The sequence below is a fragment of the Anser anser genome, assembly GCF_964211835.1.
Source record: "Anser anser genome assembly, chromosome: Z".
Lineage (NCBI taxonomy): Eukaryota > Metazoa > Chordata > Aves > Anseriformes > Anatidae > Anser > Anser anser.
The window spans coordinates 37,301,387-37,314,885 of NC_139723.1; the positions used below are offsets into that span (position 1 = coordinate 37,301,387).

General features: G+C 42.5%; 1 protein-coding gene across 1 annotated transcript in view; it reads left to right on the forward strand.

Moving 5' to 3' along the window:
- The first annotated feature begins 2,086 nt into the window (after positions 1-2,086).
- The window catches only part of LOC310890211 (long-chain fatty acid transport protein 6-like), a 51,702-nt gene continuing 40,289 nt past the window's right edge, over positions 2,087-13,499 (forward strand). Inside the window, exons 1-4 of the mRNA XM_083818951.1 lie at positions 2,087-2,905; positions 4,493-4,542; positions 11,274-11,356; positions 12,912-13,062. The gene's annotated coding sequence lies outside the window, so the exon portion shown is untranslated. The remainder of the gene's footprint in view (positions 2,906-4,492; positions 4,543-11,273; positions 11,357-12,911; positions 13,063-13,499) is intronic.

Sequence of the window (13,499 nt, forward strand, 5' to 3'; positions counted from 1 at the left end):
ACACCCACATCTCCCCCTTCTTTATTAACATCAACCATCTTCTTGACACGAATTATTTACTCCATATATCACAAGACCATCTATTGGATACTCATCTTTGTCCATCTCTGCAGAGTCAGCTGAGCTGCAGAGATCTTTCTGAATTCCTTTTGCTTTCAGTCGTAAGTGGTGTGGACTAACTCATATAAGATAATTTCAGTGTTGTCAACACAGTGGCACCTTAGTGGACAGTACGCTAGCTGAGAAAACGCTAAGAGGGGTTATCTCAGCTTGTATTAGAAATTGTTTGACTGTTAACGTGCTGTAAGGGGATTCTTAGCACCACTGAGAAAGGAGTATGAAATTGTGATTAGTAATGTTGCAAAATCAGGCCATTTATTAAGTGGTTACAATACTAGTGTACAACACAGGTTACTAATGTTCATTACAGGAGGTCCTTTAAAAAAATTGTCCACTGCACAGACTTATCCTTGAAAATTTCTTTTTCAATACCCTGGCATGAAAGTTACATTTTGCAACAATATTATTAATGTAGATATAAAAACTTAAACTACATCCAGCAGAAGGTTTTTTTTTTTTTTTTTGGCAAGAAAAACACTTCCAGAAACAAAAGCATAGTTATTTGCTTACATAATGCTTTTTTTTTTTTTTTTGTAAGTGTCTATACTTGCCTCATTGTTACCACTTTCTTTTTTGCTTTTATTGCCAAGTTAGCATTTGGACATACCTACACATTTACCTCCCTATTCTTGAGGTAACGATTTAATAACACAGATACAACCCAATCAGTTAAAAACTGAGAAAATCACCAATTTGTCTGAAATGTTCACATCTTACAACTTAGAAACACCACAAAAAGACACATGCACATACAAAAATATTTCATGTGTATGTAGTAGTGATTATAATAAATAAATACAAAGACATTAATATATCTGATTAAGTCACCTTTTCTGTTTCTCATTAACTTCACAAGGTGTATCAAGCAAAGGGATTTTATATGACAGATCTAATCTATATTTCTTATGAGAAATTACTGGAATCATAAAATCAAAAAATCAGAATGGTCTGGGTTGAAAGGGACCTTAAAGATCATCTAGTTCCACCCCCCAGGCATGGTCAGGAGTGCTACCTGAATTAACATAAAGCATTTGTTTTTCTATAAACACTTTTCAGAAAACTGTTAAACACAAGTGGCTCCAGCTGGAATCAGTGTACATCACAGCTTCTTAGAATGTCATAATGGGCAATTGTGTCACTAACTAGCTTTAATGACCCTGACCAATGTCACCTGGGATCTCCCCTATCCACTCAAAGAGCACAAGAGCTCCATTTAAGCTCTAGCCTGGGCAGCCACTCCCATCTGAGCTACGTTGTCTGGTCCTGTGGATGAATCTTGCTTTATCTTTGTTTCTAGTTCTACTTCTGATCTTTTTCCTGTCTGGACACACTGGATGGACCCTGGAACTCATTCATCCCCATTCCTTGTATGGGACTTCTAACAGGCCCTATGTTGAAGCACTTTAGACCATGGTGTGTTCAGGTGCTGCAAGACTGCCCTCCGATAAGGAAGGGTACCGCTGACTGTATTGTGGATGTCCTCTGGACCTGTTTTGTCACCTCCTGTTGAGTAGCTTTGCTGTTATTGCTTGAATGTGTGAAATTAATATTAAGTAGGGTCTTCAGTCATCTCTCAAAGTAGGCTGTCTTGTGAAGGGGGAAAGGTGAATATCGGGGGAAAATGGGGAGCACAAAGAGCATGTCAAACATTGCTTCAAGCAAGCTTGAAATCTGGGTGTGCCAAAAACTCTTATTAGCTGTAAAGAAAAAACACAAGCTCAATACAGAAGACTTAATGCAAGAACAATTTGCTTCACAATTATGTTTACCAGGATCTAGGTAGAAGATGCTTGAGGAGTGAGTCTACCACACCACAAAATGATTGTGGTTTAAGGATTCAGAAGAAATGGCCCAAACATGTGTGGAGAAGTGCAAGTACCTGTAACTTTAAGTACCTGAAATTCTTTTCTCCCCTCACCCACTGTAAGTTGGTTCTTCAGCTTTCAAGGGAGATGTTTCCGCTCTTCATTTCCCTATGACAAAAAAGAGGCTGTGAAGAGAAAATTGGGAGGAAAAAAAAATAAAAAAGAAGAAAAAAAAAGAAAAAAGGAGCATATTTCTTTCTATCGAATTTACAGAAGTCAGTATTTTAGCACATACTCCGGTTATACCAGGTGACAAAGTATTTCTGAAAATGGTGTCACATACAGAAGACACTTTCTTAAAAACTTATGGACACGTTCAGAAATGGCAGTACAATTACAGGAAAGCACTATTAGCAAGAAGCAGTACTGACAAACACCAAGGAACATGTCTAGTGCAATCAATAAAGTAAAAAATAGTGAAAGCACGAATAAGTGACAGATGTTCTCTGGCATACTATTTAACATTTTGATGGAAACAGGCAAGTTGAAAACTATCTTAGACATGCCCGAAGGCACAGAAAGCAAACACCCTGTTCTAATCCTTTGAAGGATGATTCTGACAACACTTTCACCTAGAAATTTAACAGGATAAGAAAAAGACTTAATACTTCCAACTGGTAGCTATTCAAAGCACCCTGATTAGAAATATATATATATACACATATAAAATAAACTTTGGTCTTCCTAGCAAATACTCACAAAACAGAAGAAAACAGAATGCAAATACTAGGCATCTGGTATATCTAAGAGAACTTCTTAGAGATAGTTTGTCAATCCACATTGCTGCAGTTTTGCTCAAGGCCTTCATATCTCAGATGTGCTCCTTGGTGTTTTGAGACAGGTCAACATGCCAGAAAATTTCCCTGGTGATCAGTAGAAGACTTTCTGCTAGATTTCTATGTTATCCTATTCCAACACAGGTAAGATTACATAGAAGTATGTTTTTATTATTCAACAACTCTTTAAAAAATGTATTGGGGTGCTACATGCTGCATGAGTAGTCTAGAACAGCAATTATAAGGGTAGCCAAAAATGAAGGAAGGGAATGCCCATAGGTTAGTCAGGTACTTTCAAATCATTCATAACTTCAGCCAAGTTAAAGTAATGGTCAGTAAAATACCTCTATAAAGGATTTAAAACAGATGGCACTTTACACTGAGATGAGCTCTTTCACTTCTCAGTTCACTTCTTTTCTGGCTTTCCCCAAATTTTTTTTTAATTTTCTTGCATATCTCATATCTCATACCTGACTGTCCATATTCACCACCATATTCTTCCTAAAGGATTTATATTCATATTCAAATCTTCATCTGCCTTTTATTTAAGATGTGCTTTTGATCTCTTTTCTACAAATTATTAGCTATCCTCAAGTTAGGTAAGTGACCCTTCGACAGGTCAGCTGCCATTTCCTGTACTTGACTAGCAAAGCAGTAGCTTTGTAAGGAGTAAAATCAAAAGCATATTTGCCTGAGGTTATCACAGTAGAATATGAAACTCTTCCATATCAATAATATATTTCATCTCAAATACATAAACTGGTAACAAAATTTAAAAAACAATAAAAAAAAGAGGGTTGCAGATCGCTACCCATTCTTAATGCAGATCACTTCTGGATAACAGTGAGACTGAATCACAACTCTATCTTTGCAGGATACAAAAAAAAAAAAAAAAAATCACTGTTGTGAGCTTATTCAACCAGCAGACAATAAAATTGTTTCAGGAGTGAGAAAATCTGAATATTTCAATTTGCTTCTATAGAAGGCTATAGCGAAATTTTACTGGAACACTAAAAAATTTCCATAATATACAGGAAAATGGATCGTAGTACAAACACAATTTAATACATTCTGGGAAAGCTACTGGTTTACACATGGAACTTACTCAACACAAATGAGCAGAATGCAATATAGTGCACTATTTTTTATGCTATAGTACATTAACGGTAAGGCTTTCTGTTAATATACTACACCTATCAGAGATGATATTTCACTATATCCTTGAAAGGCTGACACAAGTCTGTAGTGTTGAGATCCTATAATGCATGACTCAAGACAAAAAACTTCATGCAATGTAAGTACTTTAAATTAATGTTCTCACGAAAATACAGTATAAGGAAGCTTCTAGAATATTATAAAAATTACATCATTTCCTGGATTTGAGTCCTAATGGACTTGATTTGAGTCCTAAATGCTCTGCAATGATTAAAACCTTCCATAATGTCCTGTCCCAGTCACCGCAACAGCCCTTGTCTTGACCTCCTGCACTACCTCTAGAATGATTATACCACTCATTCCCGAGTTGCTCACATGACATTATTTGTCAGGAGTTAGTTCTGTTTGGCTGTTTCAGTCCTATGACCTGCTGACTCAGCCATCCATTCCAGATTTGCTTATTACTGGTTTTGGTTTAGATTTAAGATTTTAGACTTTGCTAGAAATAATTTTCACAGACAGGCTGTGGAAATTAATAGACATACTCATTTAAATAAAGCTATTTTACTTTAATAGGGATGCAGCTGAATAGTGACATATGAAGAGTGAGAAATTAGATTTTCAAGGTATGTTTCACAGATTCACAGATTCACAGATTTTTCTAGGTTGGAAGAGACCTCAAGATCATCGAGTCCAACCTCCGACCTAACACTAAGTACTCCACTAAACCATATCCCCAAGCTCTACATCTAAACGTCTTTTAAAGACCTCCAGGGATGGTGACTCCACCACCTCCCTGGGCAGCCCGTTCCAATGCTTAATAACCCTTTCGGTAAAGAAGTACTTCCTAACATCCAACCTAAAACTCCCCTGTCGCAACTTTAGCCCATTCCCCCTCGTCCTGTCACCAGGCATGTGGGAGAATAGACCAACCCCCACCTCTCTACAGCCTCCTTTCAGATAACTGTAGAGAGCGATGAGGTCGCCCCTGAGCCTCCTCTTCTCCAGGCTGAACAAGCCCAGCTCCCTCAGCCGCTCCTCGTAAGACTTGTTCTCCAGACCCCTCACCAGCTTGGTCGCCCTTCTCTGGACTCGCTCGAGCACGTCCATGTCCTTCCTGTAGCGAGGGGCCCAAAACTGAACACAGTACTCGAGGTGCGGCCTCACCAGAGCCGAGTACAGGGGCACAATCACTTCCCTCGACCTGCTGGCCACACTGCTTCTTATACAGGCCAGGATGCCGTTGGCCTTCTTGGCCACCTGGGCACACTGCTGGCTCATATTCAGCCGACTATCCACCAATACTCCCAGGTCCTTCTCGGCCAGGCAGCTTTCCAGCCACTCATCTCCCAGCCTGTAGCTCTGCTTGGGGTTGTTGCAGCCCAGGTGCAGGACCCGGCACTTGGCCTTGTTGAACTTCATGCAGTTGACCTCAGCCCATCGCTCCAGCCTATGCAGATCCTCCTGCAGAGCCTTCCTGCCCTCGAGCAGATCGACACACGCACTTAGCTTGGTGTCATCTGCAAACTTACTGAGGGTGCACTGGACGCCCTCATCCAGATCATCAATAAAGATATTAAAGAGGACCGGCCCCAGTACCGAGCCCTGGGGGACTCCACTAGTGACCGGCCTCCAGCCAGATTTGACTCCATTCACCACAACTCTCTGGGCCCGGCCATCCAGCCAGTTTCTAACCCAGCGAAGCGTACGCCAGTCCAAGCCCCGAGCAGCCAGTTTCTTGAGGAGAATGTTGTGGGGAACGGTGTCAAAAGCCTTACTGAGGTCAAGGTAGACCACGTCCACAGCCTTTCCCTCATCCACCAAGCGCGTCACTTGGTCATAGAAGGAGATCAGGTTCGTCAAGCAGGACCTGCCTTTCATAAACCCATGCTGACTGGGCCTGATCGCCTGCTTGCCCTGCAAGTGCCGCGTGATGACCCTCAAGATAATCTGCTCCATGAGCTTCCCCGGCACTGAGGTCAAACTGACAGGCCTATAGTTCCCCGGGTCTGCCCTGCGGCCCTTCTTATAGATAGGCGTCACATTGGCTAGCCGCCAGTCAACCGGGACCTCCCCCGATAGCCAGGACTGCCGATAAATGATGGAAAGCGGCTCGGCCAGCTCCTCCGCCAGTTCTCTCAGTACCCTCGGGTGGAGGGATGTTAATTTATAAATATATATTTTCTATATTATATGTTTCTGTAATTTAAAACAGAAAAAGCTTCAACAGGTACTAAGTGGGGGACAATGTGAAAGACAATCTTCAGACTGTAAAGCTGTTTCCTTCCATCTCAATATTTTCTGAATTTTCAACATTCTCTGAAAAGTTGAAAAGCTAGCTGCTTTTAAGTCATAGACACTCTTTTCTTCTAGAAACTTCTACTGCTTTCTCTGTTGTAAAATTTGAAACTTCTATTCCACAAGAACTGTCAGAATTTTAAAATACTTTAATCAAAAATTTAAATACATAGCTGACTTCAAATTTATGCTATTGTTACGCGCTTGGTGGATGAGGGAAAGGCTGTGGATGTGGTTTACCTTGACCTCAGTAAGGCTTTTGACACAGTTCCCCACAACATTCTCTTCAAGAAACTGGCGGCTCGGGGCTTGGACTGGCGTACGCTTCGCTGGGTTAGAAACTGGCTGGATAGCCGGGCTCAGAGAGTTGTGGTGAATGGAGTCAAATCTGGTTGGAGGCCGGTCACTAGTGGTGTCCCCCAGGGCTCGGTACTGGGGCCGGTCCTCTTTAATATCTTTATCGATGATCTGGATGAGGGCGTCCAGTGCACCCCCAGTAAGTTTGCAGATGACACCAAGCTAAGTGCGTGTGTCGATCTGCTCGAGGGCAGGAAGGCTCTGCAGGAGGATCTGGATAGGCTGGAGCGATGGGCTGAGGTCAACTGTATGAAGTTCAACAAGGCCAAGTGCCGGGTCCTGCACCTGGGGCGCAACAACCCCAAGCAGAGCTACAGGCTGGGAGATGAGTGGCTGGAAAGCTGCCTGGCCGAGAGGGACCTGGGAGTATTGGTTGATAGTCGGCTGAATATGAGCCAGCAGTGTGCCCAGGTGGCCAAAGAAGGCCAACAGCATCCTGGCCTGCATAAGAAGCAGTGTGGCCAGCAGGTCTAGGGAAGTGATTGTGCCCCTGTACTCGGCTCTGGTGAGGCCGCACCTTGAGTACTGTGTTCAGTTTTGGGCCCCTCACTACAGGAAGGACATGGACGTGCTCGAGCGAGTCCAGAGAAGGGCGACCAAGCTGGTGAGGGGTCTGGAGAACAAGTCTTACGAGGAGCGGCTGAGGGAGCTGGGCTTGTTCAGCCTGGAGAAGAGGAGGCTCAGGGGCGACCTTATCGCTCTCTACAGTTACCTTAAAGGAGGCTGTAAAGAGGTGGGGGTTGGTCTGTTCTCCTACGTGCCTGGTGACAGGACGAGGGGGAATGGGCGAAAGTTGCGACAGGGGAGTTTTAGGTTGGATGTTAGGAAGTACTTCTTTACCGAAAGGGTTATTAAGCATTGGAATGGGCTGCCCAGGGAGGTGGTGGAGTCACCATCCCTGGAGGTCTTTAAAAGACGTTTAGATGTAGAGCTTAGCGATATGGTTTAGTGGAGTACCTAGTGTTAGGTCGGAGGTTGGACTCGATGATCCTGAGGTCTCTTCCAACCTAGAAATCTGTGTGTCTGTGTGTGTATTGGGGGGTGGGGAAGAATCATATACATAAAATACCTTCTTTAAAACAATTTAAATAATTAATTTATTAATTTATTTTTTTAAATGAAATATTTCACTTTCTTGACATTTGTACTATTGAAATAGCACAAGATAATCCCCTTAGTTATATTAGCCAGGTTCAGAGTTAATGCGAATCTAAAAGCAGCACTATATTGTATTACCTGGATGTTATAAGATATAACATGCCAAAATGATGACATTGAAACATTATGTTTTTTACATGTGGCAATTTTTGTATATTTTCTTACTGCCTAGAGAAGTTACCAGGAAATGTTTTTGTTTTATCTAATCACATTTTTCAAAAACATTTTTTTTCCTGTGTTCCAGCAGAAGTAAATTAAAATCTTTCTACTTCATTATTGGGTCATACCTAACTCTTGGGCATCAAAATGTTTTCTGTTGAAGGGAAATTGAGCAAAATAATTATAGTGTACTAAGTCATTCAGGGCCCAGTGGTTTGTCTGTAGTAAGAGTTCTGTATAACATCAATAGCAAAGTAGACTGCAGCTCATGAAATATAACAAGAAGCCGAATAATGGGCAATTTACTTGCTGGATATTGGGTATTATTTACCAAAAATTATATATCACTACATGTAAAATATAGGAGTATTTAAGAGTTTTTTTTTTTAACTTAGTCTTTTGAATAGTCTTAATTAAGGGATTCTTCAAAATATGAATAAACCACTTGCAACTATGTGCTAAGTTAATAGTTTTGATTTTATATTAACTTTTTTTTTTTTTTCTAAGAGTACTATTGCATTATTCAGTGCAGAGACATTGTCTGAGTAGCCAGGGATCAGGTTAGGAAAGCCAAAGCCCTTTTAGAATTAAATTTGGCCAGGTACATAAAGGGCCACAAGAAAGGCTTTTATAGGTGCACTGATGATAATAGAAAGACTAGGGAAATTGTGTGCCCTCTCCAGAAGGAAATGGGAGACCAGGATACAGAGAAAGCTGAGGTATTAAATGATATTTTTGCCTAAGTATTCACCAGCGAGAGCTCTAGCCACATTGCCCAGGCCCCAGAAGTCAAAGGCAAGGACTAGGAGAAGGATGAACTGCCCAGTGTAGAAGATCAGGTTTGAGACCAGCTAAGGAACCTGAAGGTGCACAAGTTATAGAATCATAGAATAGCTTGGTTTAGAAGGGACCTTAAAGATCATCTAGTTCCAATCTCCCTGCCACAGGCAGGGATACCACCCACTAAATCAGGTTGGCCAAGTCCCCATCCAGCCTGGCCTTGAACACCTCCAGGGATGGGGCATTGACAACTTCTCTGGGCAACCTCTTCCAGTGCCTCATGTGACCTGACGATATACATCCTCAGGACTTGGGGGACCCAGTGGATAAACTTGCTAAGCCACTGCCCATCATATTTGAGAAGCTGTGGCAGTCTGGTGAGGTTCTTGATGACTGGAAGAGGGGAAACATAACCCCTATTTTTAAAAAGGAAAAAAAAGGAAGAGACCTGGGGAACTACAGGCCAGTCCATCTCACCTCTTACCTGGCAAGATCATGGAGCAGATCCTCCTGGAAACTATGCTAAGACATGGAAAATAAAGAGGTGATTGGTGACAGCCAGCATGGCTTCACTAAGGGCAAATTGTGCCTGACAAACTGGTGGATAGGAGAAGAGCAACTGACATCATCTACCTAGAACTGTGCAAAGCATTTGACACTACCCCCAGGATATTCTTGTCTCTAAATTGGAGAGACATGGATTTGACAGATGGACTACTCAGTGGGTAAGGAATTGCCTGGATGGTCATACTCAAAGAGTTGCAGTCAATGGCTCAATGTCCAGGTGGAGATCAGTAACGAGTGGTGTTCCTCAGGGGTCAGTACTGGGACCAGCACTGTTTAACGTCTCTGTTGGTGGCATGGGTAGTGGGATCGAGTGCACCCTCAGCAAGTTTACTGATGACACCAAACTCTGTGGTGTGGCCTACACTCTGAAGAGAAGGGATATCATCCAGAGAGACCTGGACAGGCTTGAGAGGTGGCCCTGTGAGAATCTCATTGAGGTTCAACAAGGCCAAGTGCAAAATCCTGCACCTGGGTTGGAGCAATCCCAAGCACAAATACAGCATGGTCAGAGAATGGATTGAGAGCAGCCCTGAGGAAGAAGACCTGGGGGTGCTGATTGATGAAAAGCTCAACATGAGCCAGCAACATACACTTGCAGCCCAGAAAGCCACCCATATCCTTGTCTGTATCAAAAGCAGTGTGGCCAGCAGGGTGAGGGAGGTGATTCTCTCCTTCTACTCTTCTCTTGTGAGACCCCACCTGGAGCACTGCTTACAGCTCTGAGGCACCCAGCACAAGGACACTGAAGGATTAAAATGAGTCCAGAGGAGGGCCATGAAGATGATCAGAGAGCTGGAGCACCTCTCCTGTGAAGACAGGCTTAAGGAGTTGGGATTGTTCAGCCTGGAGAAGAGAAGGCTCTGGGCAGACCTTATAGTGGCTTTCGGAAAAGCTGCGAAAGCTGGGGAAGGACCCTTTGTCAGGGAGTGTACCGATAGGACATGGATTAATGGTTTTACACTAAAAAAGGAGAGATTTATATTAGTTTTAAGGAAGAAATTCTTCACTCAGAGGGTGGTGAGGCACTGGAACAGGTTTCCCAGAGAAGTTGTGCATGCCTCAACCCTCAAAGTGTTTAAGGCCAAGATGGATGGGGCTTTGAACAACCTGGTCTAGTGGAAGGTGTTTATGCCTACGGCTGGGGAGTTGGAATTAGGTTATCTTTAAGGTCCCTTCCAAACCAAACCATTCTATGATTCTGTAATTCCCATGTTTTAAAGCAAGTACTAAAATGTTTTTTCAAATCACTTTAAGAAATGAGTATGAAGCTGAGCTTTGGGTTTGAACCAAATGGCCAGAATTAAATTTCCATTATTCCTTGTGTTCTTCAATTTCAAAGACATAAAAAACAAAATGAACTGATCTTTTCCTGTTAAGATTGGTGGGGGAATGGTACAAAAATCTACCTTCAAAAGCTCTGATTGAATCGAGTCTTTCCCCTCAGCAAATAAAGTAGAAATTCTCAGATTAAATGATGTGGTACATATGCCAGGAAGCCTCAAAAATAAATTGATGATGCACTATTTCAGTTATTATTCCTCTATAGCATTTTTTTTTTTTTTTCCAAGCATTGAGGAATGCAGTGTGCACTGTGATTTAGAGTGATTTATGAGTTTTTGAAATCTGTATCACAACTACTATGGAGGAGAAAATCTTCTTGTAGTAACACAGTAATCTGAAGAATTGATTGAAGTATTAAAATTATGTCTCTTGGGTTCTTTATTAGTTCTGTGTTTTCCTACTACTTACTGGACTACCAGGAGAGCAATTGCAGTATGTGACATGCTTCTATGTTGTTGATATCTTCCTCTTGTGAGAGGGCAGGTTTGTCCCTTAATGAGACAATTGTGCTGTGGTTTAATCTGTGTGCAGGCCTACTGGCTTGCCAGAAACAGTGCAAATCAGCAATTTGATTGCCTGGCAACTGCATTCTTCATTATCAGCACAAAACTTTTTAACCCTTTTTCAGCTATTGCTTTCTTGCAAATAAATATTTCCATTCATATGTCACTGATATCAACAACCTTGCTTTTGTCAGAGGCTGAGGAGTCCTTAGACAAAAGAGAAAGACTTGGGTCTTCTCTGAAGAAGGTAAAAAGCTGACAGAAGTTCCTGGCCGAGGTAAGCTGGGATATCTAGTAGATATGATGCTCATCTACAAGAAGGGCTGGAAGGAGGACCTGGGGAACAACATACCTTTCAGTCTGGCCTTGGAAGGTCATGTAGCAGATCATCTTGCATGCCATCAAGTAGCACATACAAGACAACCAGGTGATCAGGCCCAGTCAGCATGAATTTAGGTAAGGCAGGTTCTGCTAGATCTCCTTCTATGACAAGGTGACCTGTTTAATGGATGAGGGAAAGGCTGTGGAGGTGGTCTACTAGACATTAATAAAGCTTTCAACCCTGTTACCTACAGCATTTCTCCAGAGAAACTGGCTGCTTATGTCTTGGATGGGTGTATGCTTCATTGAGATGAAAAACTGACTGGGAAGCTGGGCCAAAGAGTTTTGGTGAATGGAATGAAATCCACTTGGAGGCCAGTCACAAGTTGTGTCCTCAGGACTCAGTATTGAAGACAGTTCTCTTCAAAATCTTTATCAGTGATCTAGATAAGGGGATTGAGGGCACCCTCAGTAAGTTTGCAGACAACACCAAGTTAGGTGTGATTGTTGATCTGCTTGAGGGTAGCAGGGCTCTGCAGAGGGATCTGCATAGGATGGATCGATGGGCCAAGGCCAACTGTATGAGATTCTACAAGGCTAAGTGTCAGGTCCTGCACTTGGGGCACAACAGCTCCATGCAACACTACAGGCTGGGAGAAGAGTGGATGGAAAATTGCCCAGCAGAAAGGGACCTGGGGGTATTACCAACAGCTGGCTGAACATGAGCCAGCAGTGTGCTCAGGTGGCCAAGATGCCAACAGCATTCTGGCTTCTATCAGAAATAGTGTGGCCAGCAGGACTAGGGAAGAGACTGTCACCCTGTACTTGGTTCTGGTGAGGGCACACCTTGAGTACTGCATTCAGTTTTGGGTCCCTCACCACAAGAAGGACGTGGAGGTGCTGGAGCATGTCCAAAGAAGGGAAACAAAGCTGGTGAGGGGTCTAGAAAATGAGCCTGATGAGGGGCAGCTGTGGGAACTAGGTTTATTTAGCCTAGAGAAAAGGAGGTTCAGGGGAAACCTTATCATGCTCTACAGTTACCTTAAAGGAGGCTATAGAGAGCTGAGTTTCTTCTCCCAAGCAACAAGAGATAGGGCAAGACGAAATGGCCTCAAGTTGCACCAGGAGAGGTTTAGGATGGATATTAGGAAAAAAATTATTCACTGAAAGGGTTGTGAAGTATTGGAACAAGCTACTCAGGGAAGCAGTTGATTCACCATCCCTGGTGGTATTCAAAAGATGTGTATATGTGTTGCTTAGGGACCTGGTTTAGTGGTAGAGTTTGCAGTGCTAGGTTAAAGGTTTGACTTTAGAGGTCTTAGAGGTCTTTTCCAACCAAAATGATTCTATGATTCTTTGATCTGAGTAGCCCACAGAAGTTAGACAAAGCAAACTTTGCAGGAAAAGCTCCATAGTTCTGGGGCATCACTGTTTTAGGTCAGTGTGTAGTCATTTTTGTTAGGTCATTGTATAGAACGAACTATGTTAAATAATGGCCTTACGTTTTTCAGTTCCACTGCACACTCCAGTATCCTCTGACATATAAAAAGATCTTTTGTCAAGAGAAGGAAGACATTCCTCACAGACTCGAAACTGACATAGCTGGCTGGCTTGGTATCTGAAGAAGACAATGGAAAAAAAGGCTACATTGTCTGCTTTGAGGTAAGACATACCATTTTGGGGAGTAACAAGATTTGAATATCAAGTGCCAGTTGGACAGATGTGAAGTACATTCTTGCAGATGTTGCAGTAATACTTTGCAGCCCTAGTAAAGAACCAGGACAGTATCCTCGTACATGAGGTAAATAGGTTGGGGGTGTGGAAAATGACAAGAGGTGTGATTCTGGCGTGATACTGGCAACAGGCAGACCTATGATGTTGGATGTGGTGTGGGAAAGGAACTCATACTGCAGGAGAGTTCATACTGTGAACCACTGCTTTTGGTCTTATGACTTTAGCAAATTCAGAATTACTCAAATGTGCCTGTATGCCCTGTAAAAAAAAATGCATACACTTAGTCTATAGTAAGTACCGCTGAACTGTTGTCAGGATGCACTACGGTTGTGTTCAAATTGTTTGTATCAAGCACAAGTGCAGAA